The sequence below is a fragment of the Tenrec ecaudatus genome, unplaced genomic scaffold (genome assembly GCF_050624435.1).
Source record: "Tenrec ecaudatus isolate mTenEca1 unplaced genomic scaffold, mTenEca1.hap1 Scaffold_257, whole genome shotgun sequence".
NCBI classification, from domain to species: domain Eukaryota; kingdom Metazoa; phylum Chordata; class Mammalia; order Afrosoricida; family Tenrecidae; genus Tenrec; species Tenrec ecaudatus.
This window is the reverse complement of record NW_027458748.1, coordinates 279,334-288,635: the sequence shown is the minus strand read 5'-3', so window position 1 is coordinate 288,635 and position 9,302 is coordinate 279,334. Positions and strand designations below refer to the sequence as shown.

The 9,302-nt window shown below is 41.3% G+C and overlaps 1 pseudogene; it reads right to left on the bottom strand.

Moving 5' to 3' along the window:
• Positions 1-7,567: 7,567 nt before the first annotated feature.
• LOC142436400 (transcription factor YY2-like) lies at positions 7,568-8,641 on the bottom strand (annotated as a pseudogene).
• Between the last annotated feature and the right edge of the window lie 661 nt (positions 8,642-9,302).

Sequence of the window (9,302 nt, the reverse complement as noted above, 5' to 3'; positions counted from 1 at the left end):
GCCACAGGCAGCAAACAGCAAGGCAGGTAGGTCACCAACAGCCAGATGACAGGGTCCAACAGCTCAAGAGCTGTATATTCCAATAGTGTGGCAGAGCAGGTCTTGAAGATACCTCAAATTACAGCGACACAGTCGATGGGATAGATGTCCCACAGGTAGTGTAGATTACAAATTAAGGCACAGAACAAGCAAGGCAGCCGCACACTGGTCTAATGATCAAAGAGCAAGAAACAAGAAAGGTGAGGCTCACCAAGCCATTTATCTCTCTGCCCTTTAATTAATCCCACATGTGTTTATCGGCCAGGTAGACACAATAAATTAACTACCTCAAGAGTGTAGGACGATAGACCTATCATTATTTGCTGCCATGTGAAGAGATCGGGTACAGTGTCTAAAATTGAACATATGCAAAGATGTTTTCATAAATGAGACATTCAATTTCATAAACTTGATAATGTATCATTGAAGAGAGTCATTGTGGTGGTTTAACATGGTTAAACTTGTTGACAGGGATGCTCAAAGGGCTTTCCTCAGTTGAATATTATTTTATTCATTGTAATATTGTACTTATTGTATGTGCAAAAATATACTCATATTTTGTAGCCAAAGAATGTGAGGATAAAAAGTTACCCACAGATTTTCCTAATTCCAATAAATGTAAGCTTGAGAAAATATCCAGAAATCAATCTTCTTCAAAATTTTCAAACTGGGCACTAGTATGCATTGACGCAAAACTTTCTTGAACAGGCCAATAATATTGATACAACTAAAATAACTTATCTCTAATTTGGAAAGTCTTGTTCTAACATGGAAACTGTACAGATGAAAATGTATGCTTTACTGAAAATGTGCAATTCGCTACATTTTTATATAGAAAACTCCACAATATTTACACGTTACTTACTTATTTTATACCTTATAAATAAACATACTCATTTTTTCCCAGCAAAAAGTATCAGATAACTCCTAGACACTGTCAATCGGGGTTTTTTTTTTGCCATTAACTATGAATGCAAAATCACTTACCATCCGTTGTGAATCCATTGCATTAAAATATCCTCAAATGAGTAATACATTAAAAAGATATAATTAAACCAATACCTTTATATTTATTTTTTTAATCATTTTATTGGGACTCATACAACTTTTAATCACAATCCACATATACATCAATTGTGCAAAGCATATTTTTACATTCTTTGTCCTCATCATTCTCAAAACATATATTCTCCACTTCAGCCCCTGGCATCAGCTCCTCATTTTTCCCCTCCCTTCCCGCCTCCCTCATGAACCCATTATTATTTTGTCATATCTTATACTGTCCAAGTCTCCGTTCACCCACTTTTCTGTTGTCTATCCCCTAGGGAGGAGGTTATATGTGGACCCCTGGAACCGGTTCCCCCTTTCCACCCCCACTCCCTCCCCTCTCCCAGTATCACCACTCACACCACTGGTCCTGAAGGGATCATCCGCCCTGGATTCCCTGTGTTTCCAGTTCCTATCTCTACCAGTGTATATCCTCTGTTCTTGCCAGATTTGTAAAGTAGAATTGGGATTATGATAGTGTGCATTGGGCGCAGGGGGGGTGGGGGGGAGAAGAATTTGGAACTAGAGGAAAGTTATATGTTTCATTGTTGCTACACTGCACCCTGACTGGCTTGTCGCCTCCCCTTGACCCTTCCATTAGGGTATCATAAGTTGCCTACAGATGGGCTTTGGGTCCCCACTCCGAACTCCTCCTCATTCACAATGACAGGATATTTTGTTCTTTGATGCCTGCTACCTCATCCCTTTGACAACTCGTGATCACACAAGCTAGTGTACTTCTTCCATGTGGGCTTTGTTGCTTCTGAGCAAGATTGCCACTTGTTTATCTTCAAGCCTTTAAGACCCATATAGTCAATTGGTTTTCATTGGTCATTATGCTCTGCCACAATGTTATAGTGCCCTCTGAGTACGCATAAATTAAAATCGTGAAGTTTTAAGCAGTTAAAACCTGGAGAGAAAACATATTTAAAACGTAAAGGATGATCATGGTTGATCAATGAAAAGTGAAGTTAGCCAAAGAAGTAATTTACTAATGAACAAACCTGGTCTGATAATTGAGATTAACACAAAAAGTGTCATCAAGTATTACATTTTCTAATGGAGCAAATACAGAGAACACAATGGCAGGCTGTGGGCTGTAAGTGTACCCTCACTTGATGTTAAATATCATCCCATTGTCTCTTATTTTTCTTCGGGTTCCCCATTCTCTTTAGGTTAAATTCTTACTTGCTACCATTTAAATGAATATTTGCCTGTGTGCATCTGTGTGTGTGTGCATGCGTGTGCATGTGTATGTGTGAGCAAAGATGTTCCTGGAGCTCCCAAGCATTAGCTAAGAATGCCTCCCTACAGCAACTTAGAGGAATCTACCTAGGGTCTAATCTGCCTTCAGCTGGACTAAACCAAGGATGGCTACATTATGTTGATTTACTAATCATGCTGAAGTAATTACAGGGGATTGTGATTTAACTGCTTTATTTCCCAGCTCACTCTCAGGACCCAGTGAGGCAGATAATTCAAGGTGCTGAAATTGGGGTGGATCGATCTCAGATCAGGCTGTGCTGTGTGGAAAGCCAGTGGATCATCCGTGCTTGAATGTTTTGTGTGTCCTAAAGGTAAGAGACCCTGGAACCTGAGCAGGGGGATCTATATTATGACAGGTATCCTCAGCCAGTAGACCTGTAAGACAGGCTCAGGGAGGAACAATGCGTTTGCCTCTGTAAGTCCCTGGGGTTGAACTCAAAGGTATTAATGTCCAGGCCAGCATCAGAGAGAGCTTAGGCCGCTGTTGTTATCAGGAGTAACTCTTCGAGGACTTAGGTCTTCAGAAGTGAAGAGCCCAGTGTGCTGTGAGTGGGGGTTCCTGGCACTGGACATACAGGGTGCCCCTGGAATTGATGCCTTTCCAGCTTGGGGGTGAAGATAGAGTTCCTACTTGCAGTATGTCTTGTGAGCTTAAGATGTTAGCTGACAAGACTCTCAAAGAGACATGGACCCAAATATTTTAGAGTTGCCAGCTCTCACTATTAAAGGGGGTGTGCAAATTCTTCCTCTGAGTCTTTTTACCTAGGGCTGAGAGAAAGGCCAAGATCAATTTTGAAAAGTGGAGTCATGGATTCCAATGTAAGCTCCTTAATTTGCTACCTCCTCCATCTCTGGTGACATGCATGTCCCCTGGGAATGAGGGGAACAAGGGGGTCGATGACAGAATAACCAGTAATTAATTTGTTTTATTTAATGTGAGTTTCACCCTATGTCCGGGGATAAACCAGGTTAAATGGTGATCTACAAATTAGTGAATAAGTGCTATTGCACCCTCAGCATCTTGCTTATTGGGTAACATCCCTACATATGTTAGAAAAGACTCCTTGAGACCAAGACGCAAAGATCAGAAATCAACAAGGGGCCCGTGATAGCCCTTGACCATGACGTTGTTTGTCATATTTAAACTCTATATAACTTCTTTATTTTTCTAAGTTCCTTGAACCAGATTCAAATGACTTAAAATTAACTGAAAATATTTTTGTGATTCTTAGGTTTGCCTGCCAACCTACTCAAGTTCTTATTGCTTGCGTAAAATCTGAGAGAGAAAATAGCTCCACACACATAATTAGCAAGATGAGTTTTTGATGGATTAGATTTGGGGTTCTGTTTAGGCTTGTAAGTGTATTAGACTCAGAGTCTGTATTTAAGACTAGAACCTATATCCTGGGATTAATCAGTGTTCCAGGTTCAAGAACAATTGCGGAGGAATAGAAATAGGAATTAAGTGTCGTGAGTCAGATGTTCGTGGACATATTAAAGGGCTTTATGTTTTGAAGGTTTAATGCCTAACATATTGTATTTGGAGTTGATTAGAGGCTTATGTGTTAAGGTATAAGGATGTAGAGCTAAGGTTTTAAGATTCTTATTTTCGGAGTTGGGTTTCTCAATTTGAGATTTAGGGTCATTAAGTTAGGTTTAAGGTTATAAAATAAAGTTTACCCTGTTACCTGATTTAAAAACTGGGATAAATGCATTATAGGTTAAGAGAGTATGGTGGTCGGATTGGTTAAGCATGTTAAGACTATTGTGGGTATCAGGATATGCTCAGGGTGTTAGTAGAAGTTCTGGTGGTAAGGGGCTTTTTCATGTACTTAGGGGGGTCAGTGCTTTAGGAAGTTGTTAGTAAGGAAGTTCAGCATGTTAATGTGTAAGGGTTAATGGTTTGGCAGTTGGAGATTAGCAATTAATGGTTAGAGTGTTCAATGCCAAACATTATTTTTGTGTGTTGAAATGTAGCCTACAACTTTAAAAATATTTAATAGCTGTAGCATTTATGGTATATTTGGAATCTGTTACGTAAAGTATCATTAATTTATGATGATTCGAGGAATTACTATTTCTTCTCTTTGGAAGCCTCTTTTCTTCCTTTTAAAAAGTATTCCTTTTATGATTGGTCCATCTAGAAAATACTATAGAATTTTTAATACGGTATTGAAAGTGGAAATGTATGTTTGTCCTGCTTCTTAAGTGGGGTGTTTTTTTAATGAATATGTTAGCACATCGAACTATACCTGTTTCATGTCACAGTTGTAGTTTTTTTACATGAAAAGCCTTTGACATTTTAAAACTAAAGTATTTTATTGGGGCTCTTACAGCTCCTATTACAATCCACACATCAATTATAACTTGTACAATTGTATATACATTGCCATCATCATTTTCAAAATATTTTCGTTCTACTTGAGCCCTTGGTATCAGCTCCTCTTTTTTTCCCTCCCTCCACCACCTTTCTTCCCTCGTGACCACTTGATGAATTTTAAATTATTATTGTTTTCATATCTTACACAATCTGCTATTTTCCTTCACCCACTTCCTGTTGTTCATTCCCCTGGGGGAATGTTATAAGATGATCTTTGCAATCGGTTCCCCTTTCTCCCCCTTGTGGCCCCATCTTTCCCCTACCTTCATGGTATCATTACGCCCATTATTGTTCTTAGGGGTTTATCTCTCCTGGATTCCATGTACTATGTTGAGAGCTTTTATCTGTACCAGTGTACATACTCTGGTCTAGCCAAATTTGTAATGTAAAACTGGGGTCATCATAGTGAGGTGGAGCAAGCTTTAAAAAGCGGAAGGAATGTTATATGTTCCATAGGTGCTATACTGTACCCTGGGTGGCTCATCCTTTCCTTGTGACCCTTCTGTGAGAGGATGTTCAATTGTTTACAGATGGACTTTGGGTCGCCAATCTGACACCCTTTGTTCCCATTGATATGATTTTTTGTTTGGGGTATTCTGATGCCCGATACCTGATCCCATGAACACCTTGTGGTCACACAGACTGGTGTGCTTCTTCCATGTGGGCATTGCTGCTTCTCAGATAGACGGCCTCTTGTTTAACTTCAAGCCTTTAAGATTCCAGTCTCTATATCTTTTGATAGCCAGGCATCACCAGCTTTCTTCACATTTGCTTATACACCCTTTTTGACTCAAGCAATTCTGCTGGGAAGATGAGAATCACAGAATGCCAGGTTATTAGCTTGCATTGAGGGAGGACTTGAGAAGAGGCCCAATGCCTTTGATTTTTAAATGTTCCTATTTTGTTTCTGTGCCTACTTAGACAGTTGACCCTCTTTTCTGTCAATGGGCTTATTACAGTGCTAATTTTCTCATGTAAAATGGGCTCTGGGACAAATTTCAATTCATCGTGGTATATAATCATTTTAATATGTTGTCTGAATCTGTTCCAAATATTTTAAAGAAATTTTAGTGTATATCCATTATCAGTATTGGGTTACAGTTTTCTTGCAGTATCATTATCTAACATTGGTGTCAGAGTATTTACTGGTCTGATAGAAAGTATTGGTTACCAAGGACTCAAGTAGAAAGAAAATGTTTTGAGAATGATGATGGCAACAACTGTACTAATGTGCTTGATACAGTGGATGTATATATGGATTGTGATAAGAGTTGTACGAACCCCCAATACAATGATTTTTTTAAAAAGAAAGTATTGAAGTAGTGGTAAGTGTCCTCTCACAACCATTGTTATATCTACACTCAATAACTTGAACTTAAACTACAAAACACTAAAGCGGTGTTTATTCATACCATCTCAGTACTCCGTATTAAGCTTTAATCTATGGTCTGTTTATGCTAGAAGTTTCTCCTGGGATTTTACTTCAATTCAATTGATTATAGCCCTTGCAAGCAACCTAAAACTCATTCAACTACCATTGATTCCAGGAACTGGCTGGACCCTCTGATCTTCCAGCTGACTCCTCATTCTAGAGGACTACATGATTTACACTCCCCTTGCCAGGAAAATAGTGACTAACACCTAATCATTGTGTGATGCCTGCAAAACAGAGCCCCAGTTTGGGAAAATACTCTGCCATATGACATGCTGTATGGATCTTAGAAAATGTCCTACAGCTCACCTCCAGAAGAATGTTATAAATCAATGAGGGGCAGCAATTTCTCAGTGAGTTTTGCATCACCTTTATTTTATTAGTTTTTTTTAAAATAAAAGAAACCCATTCTTTTTTTTTTTTAAGGAAAACTTGACTTGCTTTATTTAGCTTCCAATTTCTGGGAGGCTCAAGAATTAGGATAATTCTGGACAACAGAAGACAACAAGACTGTGCTTACAGAGCTCATTCTGCCATTCCTGTCTGTAGGACCACCGTTTAATTGTCGCCCTCCCTGTGACATGGTGTGCATGCACATCTGATAGTCAAAGTACAGTATACTCTACAACCAAGCACCACATTCTGTAACTCAACAAGCAAAGGGAGCACACGCAACGTCAGCATCTGGCAGTATTTTTTGGAGAGGAAAAAAGGTAACTAAAATGGGTTTAAATTAACACCATGAAATCACATCTAATATTTGATACTACATGATTCAATACAGCTATACAATTATACAAAATGTGTTGACATCAAAGAATACAACCAAAATTAAGATAGCAAACAGAACCTATATAATATTTTTTGTACAGGAAAATACTTTTGAAGTATGCATGTAACTGCCCATTCTTTTAAAGAAAATATACTACAAGCAAAGTTATCAACCTCCAGAAAAATCACACAGCATTACTAAGCATATCCCCCAAAAGTGTACAATATGCACACTTGGAGAATACAAAATTAAAAAAATTGTAAGCAACAGGTGAGATCCATATTTATAAAAATGTGAAAAGAAGTTCCGTTTTTAGTACTGTCATATAACGAATTGTCTTTTGATGCGAAGTTCATGAACTGTTCGCCTGCTGGGAGTACACTTTACAAAAACACTATTTTTTTTTGAAACGAGATTACGGAGCAAGATAGGGTATCTTAACAATGTCATCTTAATAAAGTTTGTGTTTTTAAAATGTTTACTACTTTATCAAAACATGTCCCTTAGGTATGTAGGATTCATTTTTAAAATTCTTTCCTGGAAACAATCTACAAAGGAGAGGCGCGTTGTCTGCCAGTCACTTCTGGAAAAGGCTTCTGGAGCTGAGAAGGAGCTACCTTCTCACGGTTTCTCACTGCTTGTTTTTGGCCTTAGCGTGTATTAAGATGTGAGATTTCAGGTCAGTAGACTCAGCAAACTTCTTGTTCACCTAGGGCCTGTCTCCCGTGTGGATCTGCACGTCTGTGCACAAATTGAAGTCCAGGGAAACCGCTTCCCACAGCCTTCAAACTTATACTGAAAGGGCTTGTCTCCAGTGCGAAGCAGTTGGTGTCGTTTAGCTTTGAGCTCTCGACAAAAGCCTTGCCGCACTCGGCACAGAGGTGGACGCAGGGCCGTGGGTGTCCAGGTGCCTCCTCCTGGCTGAGCTGTCCCTGAGCACCTTCGGGCATCCTTTGTGAGGGCAAGCTATTGTTCTCGGAGCATCATCTTCTTGAATTTTTCTTGGCTTCATTCTGGCAAATTCTGCCAGCTGTTTGGGGTCCAAGAGGTTGATGCCGGGGATCCCTCCGGGCGGGAGCATCTTTCCCATCATGTACTCCGATTAGTCAGGAGGGGAGTTCTCCCCAATGATCTGCTCCCCAGCCAGTCTCATGGTCAAGACCTTTTTTTCATCTGACGACCATAGGGTGACAGAGAACTGGTCCTCCAGCGACTTGATTGATCTGCACCTGCTCATGCTCCCACTTCTTGTTGCCCGCATCGCCCCTGCCGGTGCCGCTGCCCCACAAGAGCTGTCGCTACCGCTGCTCTTGCGGCCGATGTAGTCATCGTCGTCCTCTTCGCCAATGCTGGCCGGCGCTGGAACTGGGATCGGGATCTGGCCCTCGAAGCCTTCCTCGGCGCCGACCACCAACTCACGTGTCTGCACCAGGATCGCCTCCTGGTGGTGGTGCACCTGGCTCGGGTCCACGGTGACCGGCGGCTGTAGCGCGATCATGGACTGCTGCTGCTGGTGGTGGTAGCCGGTGTGCCCATGGCCGCTCCTGCCTCCGCGATCGTCCCAGTCCACGTCCTCCTCGCCCACCACCGTGGTCTCGATGGTCTCCACCTGGATGGTCTCCACCTCGATCTCACACAGCTCCACGATCTCGGCTGGCATCTCCGGGCTGTCCATGGCGCTGTAGAGGGTGTTGCCCGAGGCCATGGCTCCGGGCTCCGGGCTCCCGGCTGTATGAGGAGGCGTCCCGCAGCGGGGAAGGAAGGCAGAGGGAAGAACGCAGTGAGTGGGCAGGGCCCATTCCTTCTTTTAAACTAGAACTTAAATTCCAGTGAATGTCTCCTGAGCTTTTGTGCATTTGATGGCATGGAAATAACTTTTGTAAACATAACTATTTAGCATTTTGTGCACGCCTTGGGTGTTGATTAGTAATTTCTGAGGCTCTTGTTGTTGATAGTTCTGATGGTGTCCATTCTATCTTACAGGGACCTTATGCACAAGGGAATGAAACTTTGCCCACCCCTGCAGCATCCTCACAGTTTAGGATGAACCCATTGCTTCAGTCACTGTGTCAATCCATGTAGTCGAGGGATTCCTATTTGTCACTGCCCCTCTAATTTACCAAAAAAACCCCAAAAACATCCTTCTCCACGGACTGGTCACCTCTGACAACATGTCCAATGTATTTAATGTGAGCTCTCACTTCCTACCCTCTAACTAGCACCCTGACCTTACTTCTGCCAAAACAGATTTGTTTGCCTATTTGAATGCCCATGCACTATAATTCAACCACATTCATTCTTCTTATTTCTCCCTTATTCAATGTCCCACTTATATATGCATATGCGGTAATCGGCAATGCCATGGT